Genomic DNA, 14,496 nt, shown 5'->3' with positions numbered 1-14,496 from the left:
CTATCAATGTTCCATATATAGTAAGCCTATCTTTCATCAAACTTTCAGCAAGCTGTCATGAAGCAACTTCTTGCTAAATTTAGGGTTATAAGATTAGGTTTCGAAGAAGAACTCTCTGACAGAATTTATTTATTATTCCAATTGGACTCTTAATATCTCACCCACAGCCAGAAGAGGACTGGTCACCCCTCTGAGCCTGGGTCCTCTCTAGGTTTCTTCCTAAAATTTGACCTTCTTAGGGAGTTTTTCCTAGCCACTGAAATTCAACACTACTGTTGTTTGCTCCTTGGGGTTTAAGGCTGGGTATCTCTGTAAAGCACTTTGTGACAACTGCTGTTGTAAAAAGGGCTTTATAAATAAATTTGATTGATTGATTGATTGACAGTGTAATAACCCTTTTGGAACCTTTCTTCTGTGAGTGTAATAACCCTTTTGGAACCTTTCTTCTGTGAGTGTAATAACCCTTTTGGAACCTTTCTTCTGTGAGTGTAATAGCCCTTTTGGAACCTTTCTGACAGTATATTAATCCTTTTGGGACCTTCTTAGAGTGTAATTACCTGTTTGGAACCCTTATCGGTGTAATCACTCTTTTGCCATAACCCTTTGGGACCCTTTTTTCTCAGAACACAATAACCATTTTAGAACCTTTCTTTTCAGAGCATAATAACACTTTTGGAACCGTCACTTCACAGAGTATCTCTGCTGGCACTTTAATGGACTAGAGTGAAGTCCCAAATGGCATTTTTCAAAGTGCACTACTTTATACCAGGGTTCAATGGTAAAATAGTGCACTAAAGACCCTCTATTCCACCGAGACGTGTGTGTGTGTGTGTGTGTGTACACTGCTATTATACCCCATAGCGTTTCTGCTTCATGGGGTTTTCTTATTCAGAGCACCAGTGCTCTCTTAGAAAATGTCCTATTCAATTTTTAAATCACATCCATTAGCCCCACTACCCAGTAGTATATTTAACATATTTTTCACACCCCAACAACCAAACACCCCCCCCCACACACACACACACATATACACCCCCCCCCCCACACACACACACACACATATACACCCCCCCCCCCCACACACACACACACACACAGTACACCGATTGTATATAAATGCTGAAAAAGTGCATCCTTGCTGGCAATCAGACAGTAATAATAAAATACGTTTTGTTGATTATTTACATAGCGATGATCAGGGTATGTAGATCAGGGTTACCAATAGGCAATGCTGCAGAAGAAATGCGTCTGCTGGGGAAATCTGTTGGGAGGTATTCCCTTGCGATCATTGACAAATGCATTACAGGTTTGACAGGATTGTTTTGGTCAGTTCTACACACAGGAATTATTGGCCCACATCAGAAACTGATTGGGGACACCTGAAATAGAGGCTATGATTAGCTTCAGAGTGTGTGTGCGTGTGTGTGTGTGTGTGTGTGTGTGTGTGTGTGTGTGTGTGTGCATGCACATTGCATACACTACAGCTTAGTCCAGGCGTCAGCCCTCATGGAAGTGGGTTATTCCGAACCCTCAGTGTAAGCACTTTCTCAGAATGCTGGTGGTGTGAATAATGGCTGATTCTGCCTGCTAACAGACCCCAGAGGCTTAACAGACATGTGATCACTGGAAAAGCTCACAAGGTAATATTGAAGGACATGAAGAAGAGGGTGTGTTCAAAGTAGAATCTAACCAAATCTTAGGTTTCTGTTTGTTTCTCCTGCATCTCTGGCTTTGTCCCTGGTTCCTGATTAGAAGTCCCTCCCTTCAAACTATGAGAGTCCTTGAGAAAACAAGGACAGAGGAAGCAAGGATTTGGCCGCTAGTAACATTTTCAGACACAGAGGTGTCTTCTTATTCCAGCGAGCTCAGTTTTCCTAATCTGTGTAAGCGAAACCGTTCTGGGATGTAATTCACATGGTATGTCTTTGGATTGGGATTAGGCTGGATTAGATGATCCTCTTAACCCGGGACCCAGGGTTTAGTGCCAGTTATCCCTGACAGGGAGGCCCTCAACAACACTGTGTCTCAGCCTTGCTGAACAGAAAATAAACAGTCATATTCTTCGCTCTCTCAATCTCTCTGTGTGTGTGTGTGTGAGAAAGAGTTCATGGTAGAAGCTTTAGGGGATAACATAAATTATGGTTAAGGATTTTCTGTAAGGTCTTACCTCTGAGGGGAGCGAGGGAGGGTGAGACCAAAAAGGAGGGTGAGCTGAAAGGAAATCTTGAGAGACGGATATCACTGGTTAAAGATGCAAAAAATGCTTCAAACTTGCCTGCTGGATGTGGCTTATGTAGAACGACTATAACACATCAGCTAACTACGACATTCCTAACCATGATATTCCAAATCATGATATTCCAGACCGTGACATTCCTGACCGTGACATTCCAGACCGTGACATTCCAAACCGTGACATTCCTAACCGTGACTGACATTCCTAACCATGACATTCCAGACCATGACATTCCTAACCGTGACATTCCAAACCATGACATTCCTAACCGTGACATTCCAAACCGCGACATTCCTAACCATGCCATTATAGACCATGATATTCCTGACCATGACATTCCAGACCGTGACATTCCAAACCGTGACATTCCTAACCGTGACTGACATTCCTAACCATGACATTCCAGACCATGACATTCCACTGTAGCATTCCCTCATTCTCTCCCCCTAGTGACTTCTAGTCTGTCTGATTATCAGGTGCTTTAATATACTCCTCTTATCCCTCTCTTCCTCTCTGTCTTTTTCCCTTCATCTATCTCTCCCCTCCACCCTCTCCTCCCTCCCTCCTCCCTCTATCCTCTCCTCCCACCCTCCTCCCTCTATCCTCTCCTTCCACCCTCCTCCCTCTATCCTCTCCTCCCACCCTCCTCCCTCTATCCTCTCCTTCCACCCTCCTCCCTCTATCCTCTCCTCCCACCCTCCTCCCTCTATCCTCTCCTTCCACCCTCCTCCCTCCACTCTCTCCTCCCACCCTCCACCCTCTCCTCCCACCCTCCTCCCTCCACCCTCCTCCTTCCACCCTCCTCCTTCCACTCTCTCCTCCCACCCTCCTCCCTCCACTCTCTCCTCCCTCCCTCCTCCCTCTATCCTCTCCTCCCACCCTCCTCCCTCCACCCTCTCCTCCCACCCTCCTCCCTCTATCCTCTCCTTCCACCCTCCTCCCTCCACTCTCTCCTCCCACCCTCCTCCCTCCACCCTCTCCTCCCACCCTCCTCCCTCCACCCTCTCCTCCCACCCTCCTCCCTCCACCCTCTCCTCCCACCCTCCTCCCTCTATCCTCTCCTCCCACCCTCCTCCCTCTATCCTCTCCTCCCACCCTTCTCCCTCCACCCTCTCCTCCCACCCTCCTCCCTCTATCCTCTCCTCCCACCCTCCTCCCTCTATCCTCTCCTCCCACCCTTCTCCCTCCACCCTCTCCTCCCACCCTCCTCCCTCTATCCTCTCCTCCCACCCTCCTCCCTCCACCCTCTCCTCCCACCCTCCTCCCTCTATCCTCTCCTCCCACCCTCCTCCCTCTATCCTCTCCTCCCACCCTCCTCCCTCCACCCTCTCCTCCCACCCTCCTCCCTCTATCCTCTCCTCCCACCCTCCTCCCTCCACCCTCTCCTCCCACCCTCCTCCCTCTATCCTCTCCTCCCACCCTCCTCCCTCTATCCTCTCCTTCCAGTCTCTCTGCTTCTCTCTACTGGTTCTGTACACTTTAACACCCCACTGCCTCTCAGCCAAATGCCAAAACAAATCTTGTCATAATTAGCACTAATCCAACTCATTACCGTTATGCTTAATTAACATACAGTGAACACACACACACACACACTGCTTAATTGTCCTATTAATAGTACTTCCTGTTAGAAAGTGTGTTAACTACACAAGCAGTCAGGCAGGCAAATGTCGTTCCTAAATTAGCTGACAAGAAGACAGCTCCATTGTTCAAACAACAGACTTTCCAAGCAAACACTGAGCAGAACTGACAGAATTATTAATAGATCACAGAGCAGGATTAGTAGTAGATCACAGAGCAGGATTAGTAGTAGATCACAGAGTGGGGCAGATAGGTGATCCTCACTTACCATGGCACTATTCAAAACAACACAGATAGATCTGGGCTCAGGCTATATTAAAAAAAATTCCAGTCACTTTGGTACCGTTATCAATAGTCTGGTGCAATGTTTCAAATGATTTTGCTTTCATTTGGTTTGTAAACATCTTTCACCAGAAGATTAGTGATTCAACCATGATTTGGGTGAAATAAAACTAAATACGTGCATTCATTAAGTCATCAAAACATAACATAGTGCAATTATTTCAGTAAAGTAACAATCTGTTAGTAAGACACTTAGGTAAAACTCTAACAGTACATCACCGAAAATACATTCCATCATTTCTATCTCATAATCAAATGTGTGATCAATGTAGACATCTTGTAAAAAGTTACTTATGTTTATTTTGTCTAATCAATTGTAAAAAATACTATCATAAATAAATAAAAGTAAATATCAATGTTCAGCACACTGTACACTAATTTGGATAAATTCTGTGACATTGGTCACCAGTGATGTCTCATCCATGAGCTGCAGGAGTGTAATGGTTTTCCTAGACATTCCACCTCCATAATGAAAAGGAGATTATGTGGCAGGTCTGGGATAGGCACAAAACCATTCCCGAATCACCTCTGAATGGTGGAACCTAACAATAACACATCATTTAACTGAGGAACTCATTGAGGTGTGCAGTCACAGCATTGTAAAGCCCAAGAAGTGTATTATGTCCCACCACCCCATCTTCAGATATGGCAACACACATGAATGTTTCCCCCACCTTGTTCAGGCTCATGGACATTTGCTCATAGATATTTCGCCAACACTGTCATGTTTTGGACTGGTAGAAAGCCTGCTTTATCAACAAAGATGTACTTGTGATGGTTCCCAGCTTATCAGTTTGTAGTTTTCATCCTGTTCAGGGGCTCTCTGATTCATTCACCTGCCTTGCTGTCCATGCTGCTCCATGTTGAAAGACATTGCCAATGTTCACACGGCTTATTTGGTTATATAGTTACTAGTTGTTACTTTTTATGGATGACAATCACATCCTGTTTATGACAGTATTGTATTGTACATAGGCAATGCAGTGGTCGTTTGTGGCTCACACTACCAACACCAAGGTTGTGGGTTTGAATCCCACTAAGGTCACATACAAATCTATGACCTTAAGGTGGTGATTCTGTACTTTGCAATCTGAACATATTAGGCAAACCAGTGTAAAATACATACAGTATATTCGCCAAATGTTTGAGTGATGATCAACTGGGAACAATGAGCATGGTGATAGTAAATGGTATTTTAACAACCAAGAAGAAAATCTTATCAAAAGTGATGCATGTACTGTGTATGAACATAACGCATACCAATATGAAACAGGTGTTTTTTTGTACTCAGTCAATGTTGAATGTACTTAGGGTTTTGAAAATATTCTGTTGTGTTTTTTGTACTAAGAGTGGTGAAACATTATCACATACTTGTGTAAATTGTACCAAAGCACCTGAAAAAAACCTCGATGTAGGTTGTTCTTCCTTGCACATGTGCACTTGTTAGCCGCCACCTGTGTGTGTGTGTGTGTGTGTGTGTGTGTGTGTGTCTGTGTGGGTATATTCATGTACATTTGTTACTCGTCACCGGTATACTTAGTGTGTGTGTCAGGCTGGCCTGTGAAGCCTACAGCACTGGGCAGCCAGGCTCTAGTTCCTCTGGTTCACTGTTAAAACAAATTGACAGGAACCACACTCGAATTACTGTTAAATCTGTTGACAGGATCCACACTCGAATTACTGTTAAATCTGTTGACAGGATCCACACTCGAATTACTGTTAAATCTGTTGACAGGATCCACACTCGAATTACTGTTAAATCTGTTGACAGGATCCACACTCGAATTACTGTTAAATCTGTTGACAGGATCCACACTCGAATTACTGTTAAATCTGTTGACAGGAACCACACTCGAATTACTGTTAAATCTGTTGACAGGATCCACACTCGAATTACTGTTAAATCTGTTGACAGGATCCACACTCGAATTACTGTTAAATCTGTTGACAGGATCCACACTCGAATTACTGTTAAATCTGTTGACAGGAACCACACTCGAATTACTGTTAAATCTGTTGACAGGATCCACACTCGAATTACTGTTAAATCTGTTGACAGGAACCACACTCGAATTATTGTTAAATCTGTTGACAGGATCCACACTCGAATTACTGTTAAATCTGTTGACAGGAACCACACTCGAATTACTGTTAAATCTGTTGACAGGATCCACACTCGAATTACTGTTAAATCTGTTGACAGGAACCACACTCGAATTATTGTTAAATCTGTTGACAGGATCCACACTCGAATTACTGTTAAATTTGTTGACAGGAACCACACTCGAATTACTGTTGAATCTGTTGACAGGAACCACACTCAACATACTGTTAAATCTGTTTACAGGAACCACACTCAACTTACTGTTAAATCTGTTGACAGGAACCACACTCTACTTACTGTTAAATCTATTAACAGGAACCATATTCGACTTACTGTTAAATCTTTTAACAGGAACCACACTCAACTTACTGTTAAATCTGTTGACAAGAACCACACTCGACTTACTGTTAAATCTATTGACAGGAACCACACTTGACTTAGTGTTAAATCTGTTGACCGGAACCTCACTTGACATTCTCTATAATAATTCTTAACAGGAACAACACTTCTCAAATTCTTATTAATAATAACTGACACATGGTATACCCCATACTAAACCCATGATTCCCATACTAAACATATTAAAGTAGTACATGTAAGGTATATTGTGTCACTTTGGTGCTTTATGACACTGGTGGGCGTGGTTTCCAGATTGATTTGACAGGTGGGCGGGACATGTAGTACTGCAGTTTGTACTAGTGGTTATTTAAGGACCATTACTATGGGCAGAGCTGATCTCAAGGCCCATCTCTTGTTAAAATGAAAAATGGGCTGAAACTCTCCAAAATCGTTAGTCCTGCCTCCTTCTCTATATCTTACACAAAAAAGCATATTTCTCACGCGTAATTCTGTGCCTGTGGAAAAACACCATGCTCCACGCACATTGTTAAACATGGAAGGTTAACACCCACTTGTTGTAGGACATCTGTTGTACCACTTGTCAGAACATAAAATGCGGCGGGGGTTATAGCATTGCTGAACCCTGGTGCCCTTTTGTTAAACACCAAACATCTTGCCCTTGTTATAACACTTATTTATTGCCTGGGAATCTAACATTCTACAACCCCATTGTAAGACCCCATTGTTAAACATCAAACATATCGCACCTGTTATAACACTGGGTTGCTCATCAGTCATTGTAAAACATCAAACATATCGCACCTGTTATAACACTGGGTTGCTCATCAGTCGTTGTAAAACATCAAACATATCGCACCTGTTATAACACTGGGTTGCTCATCAGTCGTTGTAAAACATCAAACATGGACACAACAATGTATTCATAAATTACAGTCACCTGACATGCAAACGTCATTCCAGAAGTTCCGCCCTAACACACGTCATACAGGAAGTCCCACCCAGCAAAACGGATGACCCCCCCACCTGCCAAATCAATCTGGAAGCCCTGCCCACCCGGATCATAAATCACCAAAGTAACACAGTAAATACCCTACATTTACTACTTATTAACATTTAACTGAAAACATACTCCTTTCAATATACATGAGTATTCCACAGAATCTATGCTATGTACAGGAACTGGACTCCACATGTTTGTTAGCCTTCTGATAAATAATGTTGTTTTCTTTCAGCATTCAAGGAAACATTGTGTTTCGGTAGTATCCTGTACATTACAACAATAGACTAGAAGAGATTTCTAACTAGAGTAATGCCATGGTTACATCTTTCATTAACAAGTTGTTGTTGTCATTCAGTCATAAAGGTCCCATCACTATATGATCGAGAAATTTTGTTTCTACACAGAATGTCTCTTATCTGCCCACAGCATCCCTGAGATAGCAGGACACTTCTAATGATTGAATATAAAAAGTATTATACAATATAAACAAATTGTAATGCAAATTGTAGCCTAGAAAACTGGTTGTAACTATCTTTAGGAGAAACCAAATGTCAATGTTTTAGGCTCAGTTCCGAGGATTGTTCCTAGTTTTAGGCCTGCTAGTGGTTGAACACTGCCACTACACTATGTGATGGGGAGGCCCCTTGCTAAGGAGGACAACAGCCAGATGGTAGTGCTGTTCCTCCTTCTCCACCTCCTCCTACATCTGGCACAACATCATATGATTCCCTGCAGCACTCAAGACACTTCCCTAGCCCCCAAACATATAGTCATGAACAATTGCACCCAATGTCTGGAACTGGGTTCAGTACCATAATATAATTTTCCCAGTAGATATAGGCGACATAGAGATTAAAAAAATTAACATACTGTAATCCTGATAGCGACACATGAATCAGGATGATTCCTATCCACTTATTTTCATAGTTAAAAAGATGATTATAGAATCCAGCTCCTTCTAATCCCCCCAAACATTCAAATGAACTGGGAACCTTGGCAAACATGTTATTCTGAGTGGGAACTGTCACAGTCTGAATCGCTTCAGCATATTGTATATATGTAGAAGCACAAAGCTGCCAATATTCAAGCACCCCATAAGCATCATCAAGGTCAGATGAGATCATTTTGTTAGTGATTTGTGTTTCATAGAGAGAATTCACCAACATGATTTCTTGTTTATTACGGTTGTCATAAGAAAAGAGTAGAGCATGGAGATATATGACACACAGTTTGCTTTGATGTGTCATATACAGAAGGGGATTACAGAAGATTTGGTTTGGACAACATCTAAAAGAGTAATGTAGTATTGCAAAAGACTAAATATTGATAAGAGAGAAAATGAGAGGGAGAGAGAGTAAGAAAGTCTGCATTTTTTCTAGGACTGATATGCACCATTTCCAGCAAGGCTGGAGATTCTGTTCCCCAGAAGTTCTTCACCTCTTTCTGCCCTCATGACCGCTTTTAGGCAGAATGCTACAGTCAGACCAACATTTCCAGCCCACATTGCCCCTATTACTACTGCTTTTACCATCAATAAACATGTGACATACAAGACTGTGAAAGTAAATGGATGCTACTGTACACTGTATATTGCATGCTTTGTTTTGGGATATGTGATTGTTATGTGATGTTATAGACTTGGGTTATCATTTTAATGGGTTGGCCTTGCTATTAGCATGTTAGCATTTTTCATAATAAAGAAGACCTAAAGTGAACAGAAATAATATGCTAATGTATGGACATTTCAAGAAATTAACCTTGCTCTTATATTTATGCTTCAGGAAATACTGTCTTTTTCTGCAGACCAAGCAGAGTTAAAGTGACAAACTGTCAGCTTTCATTTCAAGGTATTGTCATGCAATATCAGAGAACAATTTAGAAATCAATGCACTTTTTAATATGGAAAGATTATAATTATGTAAAATGAAGTTCAGTCATGTTTATAAGTGACTGAGTCTGTGACTCATAGTCAATCTCTGCCAGGCCTGCACTGCAGCCATCTTCACTTCCTGGTTGTTTTGGGGCCGTTTTCCCTTCAGTCTTCAGCATGTGAAAGGCACACTTAAATGGATTCAGATTGGGGATGAACAATTTAGAATTCACCCTGCAGTGTTGTCAGCAGTTATGGTATCAATGAAGACAAGTGAGCTAGGTCCAGTGTTAGCCATACTGGCCCTGCATTTGAGGTGGTATCTGTATCTGTGCTGTAGTACAGCGCCAAGAGAAATTTTTCGGCAGCTTCACTGTGTGCATGAAATATCAACAACTAAACACAAAGGTTTCCACATAAAAGGGATCACTCCTCCAAATTATGAAATAATACTGGTGTCCTCCACCTGTAGGCTGTCTATGAACAAGTTTTGACAAGAACACATTAGTTCATCTATCCTGGCCTTTTTCCAAATGCATTTTTTTTGCAAAATGTGTTTGTTTAAACCTAGACACCAATTCCATGTGTCAGTGAACTGAAAAGCGTCTTTCATTTTGCTTGTTGCTAATGTAGCGGCACCACATGGTGCTGAGGAGTGATACAGCAACACACATTATCGTCAAAACACACACCGACACCACCATCCCCAGATGTCCTTCACTCTGTCAAAAAAATAACAAGAACATCATAGTCATCAGAGTCATCATATTTATCACAGTCATCATATTTATCACCATCTTCACAGTCATCATAGTTATCACTGTCATCAGAGACATTATAGTCATCACAATCATCATAGTTATCACTGTCATCATAGTCATCAGAGACATTATAGTCATCACAGTCATCATAGTTATCACCATCATCACAGTCATCATAGTTATCACCATCATCACAGTCATCATAGTTATCACCGTCATCAGAGACATTATAGTCATCACAGTCATCATAGTTATCACCATCATCACAGTCATCATAGTTATCACCATCATCACAGTCATCATAGTTATCACCGTCATCAGAGACATTATAGTCATCACCGTCATCATAGTCATCAGAGACATTATAGTCATCACAGTCATCATAGTTATCACCATCATCACAGTCATCATAGTTATCACCATCATCACAGTCATCATAGTTATCACCGTCATCAGAGACATTATAGTCATCACCGTCATCATAGTCATCAGAGACATTATAGTCATCACAGTCATCATAGTTATCACCGTCATCATAGTCATCAGAGACATTATAGTCATCACAGTCATCATAGTTATCACAATCATCATAGTCATCAGAGACATTATAGTCATCACAGTCATCATAGTTATCACAATCATCATAGTCATCAGAGACATTATAGTCATCACAGTCATCATAGTTATCACCGTCATCATAGTCATCAGAGACATTATAGTCATCACAGTCATCATAGTTATCACCGTCATCATAGTCATCAGAGACATTATAGTCATCACAGTCAGTAGTGGCAATCAGTTGGATATGTTTCATCCTCTGTATGGAGTAATTTGTGTTTTACCTTCAGTTTAGTTTTTCTAAGAGCTCAAAAACTGCACTAACCACAAGCCTTAGCTATTATTAGCTTCAGAGCTAACCAAAGTGGTAGCTAATTCAGCTAATTTCGTCCGGTGGTTTTGAGGATGGCCAGCCACAAGCAGTAAGTAGCCTGGTAGCTAACGATAGGTATGTAGCTACATTCTCGTAGCTAGTACTGATTGTATAATGTTACTGTACATTTAGCTAGGTACCTAGATTTTTACCTTATGTCTGATCCATTGGCGTGTCTTAGCTTTGTAGTTGGGAAACCGGTAAAATGATTTGCCATTACTCACTCATTTGCAATGATTATAGCCTGGACACTGAACCATGGCTGTATATGTGTAAATATATAGCTAGTTACCACCAGTGCTTTATTTGTAAATCAGGAGGTCCCGGAACACACTGGGGCACGCGAAAGACATGGATTGGCAAACTGACACGAATAAGGCCCATCAGTAGTCAGGCAGTGCTGAAGCTGCAGGAATTGGCAACTTCATGGAGTTTGATTGCTTTTAGTATAATGTTTACAGTGCAAAGCGATCACAGTGATGGAAAAAGACAAGTCATGCGCAGCAGACCGGACCTGTGAAAAGTTGATGCCGCAACAAAACTAAGGAAGATCTGAGAGGTGCTGGATCCGGCTCAAATTAATCGTTGCTAGTTACCAATAGTGATGTGCAGTTCGCTAAATTATTCGTTTGTTTTGAACAAATCTTTTTATTGACTCTGGACTCACAAGTCCTTTTTTTCTGGTGAAAAACTGGTTGATCACTGCAAACGTCCATAACCAGTGCTTTTTTGAAACATTTATGGTAAAAAAGGAATGGGTTATGTGACCCATGGAACCAAAATGGCGAAATATGGAGGCGGTTCCACCTTTTTTCCACTTTTACTGGAAATTTCAGTAAGTAGATTTACCTTCTTGTGGTGAATCTGCCTGATGAGAGCAGAGCTGCTGAGGTGCTGACAGGTGCACAGTGTGTGGGAGGAGTTTAACCTGACTGTGTTGCCACCATGTTTTGACCAGGCCACTCCATCCTCCTCTGTCCAATAGACACAGGCGTGTTTGTGGTGGGAGTCACCGTGCCCCAGGTGTGTCAAGGTGATGTTGACAGCCTACATGAGGTGATTTGTGTTGGGGTTGCTAACGGCTACCGTCACCACGTTAGAAAGGACGTGCTTGTCAGTGCTTGAAAGTGTTAGATTCTTGTAGCTGATTATCGCAAGAAATGCAAACCCTGCAAAGGACAGAAAGCTAATTACCGTACCAGAGTCGGCATTATGTAATGTCACAAGACTGGATATTTTAAGACATTTCTTTAAAACAGTAAGCACACAGATGTGAATGTGTAGATGCCAGTAGACAGTGCTGTAGATAAAGAACATGCAGATGAAATTTGGTGGAATGGTCCTTCATTATTGGTCTCAATAATTGATGGACTCTCACTACAGCCATACCAAAACTCCCCATATTTCACCAGTTAAGTATGCCTGACCAAACATTCTTAGTTTAAGCAACACCCTGGAAGCCATTAGGGTTAACTGGCTCGCTCTTTCAGTTTGTTGCCTCAAGTATTCAACCTAGCAACCTCTTGGTTCCGGGTCAGATGTTCTAACCACTGGGATAACCAATCTGCCAGATAGATCGGCGAAAGGCCTGCGAACTACTATCAATTACCATTCACTGGTGAGTAAACACGCAAAAGGCACCTGGATAGGCTGGGCTGATATGATGTCCAGTCACCGTCTCCCAGTTAGCATCCAGTCGTGCGTTGTCAGTGGTCAGGCTGACTGGTCCTCTGGGTGGAGTCATCTCCCTGTGCACCAGGAACTTGGCGTCGGTGTGCCTGGACTCAATTCTAGCATTTGGGTGTGTAGTTGTGTGTATGTGTGTGTGTATTTGTGCGTGTGGGAGAGAGAGAGATAGGGAGGGAGGGAGAGAAAGAGAGAGAAATCTTGGGGTTTTCACTTCCAATGAAACGTACATTCATGTTGTAATTGTTAACGCTCAGATTCCACATGTCCTTCCACAGCTCTCTGGTCTTGGCCATTGTGGAGAGGTTGGAGTCTGTTTGATTGAGTGGGTGGACACACTCTCAGTTCACTGTTTCTCAGAAATATTTCCTGTACTGTTCTTTCCGTCTCTCGCAGACACAGTTATTTCCTTTTTACTTTAAACCTTTTTAAGACTTGTTGCTCTTGTTGTGATGTCAGCTAACTCCTCTGAGTCTAAATTTATAACGCAATATGCTTTATTTCCCCTATCACTTTCCAATGTATCAAAAGTCAGTATCACAGTACCAGTTATATCACAGTACCTGCGATTGCATTTGATTATGTATTGCATTTTTTATAAAGTAAACAATATATAACTTCTGAAATCATGAAAAATACATCACTATTAAATGATAACAAATCACTATTAAATAATAACAAATCACTATTCTACGTTCCATAACTAACATCAATTGAACACTATCCAAATATCTAAGCACACTTGTTTAGAACATTTAATCCAAAAACATTGCATAATAATCTCAAGCTGACTGGACATGTGTACTAAACCATACCAACCTGGTAGAGTAGTCACTTAGCTGGGGTCCAATCAGTCTGACGACGTTCTCCACTGTGCTCAAGAACCCGGTCAGGAACCCAGTGGACTCTCCAGTGGTACCGTGGGGGCCACTGGACAGGACTGTATCCGTGGTGTGGACCAGGGTCTCCACGCGGGACAGAGGCAAGACGGACTTAGTGAAGTGTGTGAATGCAGACAAGGTTAGGATTAGGGTCAGGCCTTAGGGTTAGCAGTTAAGGTTAAGTTTGGATTTAGGATTAGGTTTAGGGCTTTTAGGTTCGGGTTAAGATTATGGTTAGGCTTTTGGGATTTTGTAATGGTAATCAATAGTTGCTGTGTGTGTTCGTGCATCTGTGTGCGTCTGTGTGTGTTTGTGTGTGTGCGTGTGTGTGTCTGTGCGTGCTTGCTCTCTGATGAGGCTCCTACCTGCAACAGCTCCTCTCCAGTACTGTTCCTCCTGACGCCTCCAGAGTTGGCCAGTAGCAAACAGTTTTGTCTGGCCAGAAGCAAGAGACTGTCCAGATCTGAGTTGGTCAAGTTAATTCATATGACACTGTATCTCCACACAGAGGCCTTGACTGAAGTTGTGAATCCGGGCGACCACTGACAGTAGTAGCTGCCAACGGTGTTGACACATGCCGAATTCTCCCCGCAGATTGACCAGTCAACCCCGAATCTCCTCATTCATTCAGGCCTTCCATACAACCCACGTGCACCGCCTGACCTCCTCATTCATTCAGGCCTTCCATACAACCCACATGCACCGCCTGACCTCCTCATTCATTCAGGCCTTCCATACAACCCA

Source organism: Esox lucius, chromosome 19 (assembly GCF_011004845.1).
Source record: "Esox lucius isolate fEsoLuc1 chromosome 19, fEsoLuc1.pri, whole genome shotgun sequence".
NCBI lineage: Eukaryota > Metazoa > Chordata > Actinopteri > Esociformes > Esocidae > Esox > Esox lucius.
Note: the sequence above shows the minus strand (reverse complement) of the source record.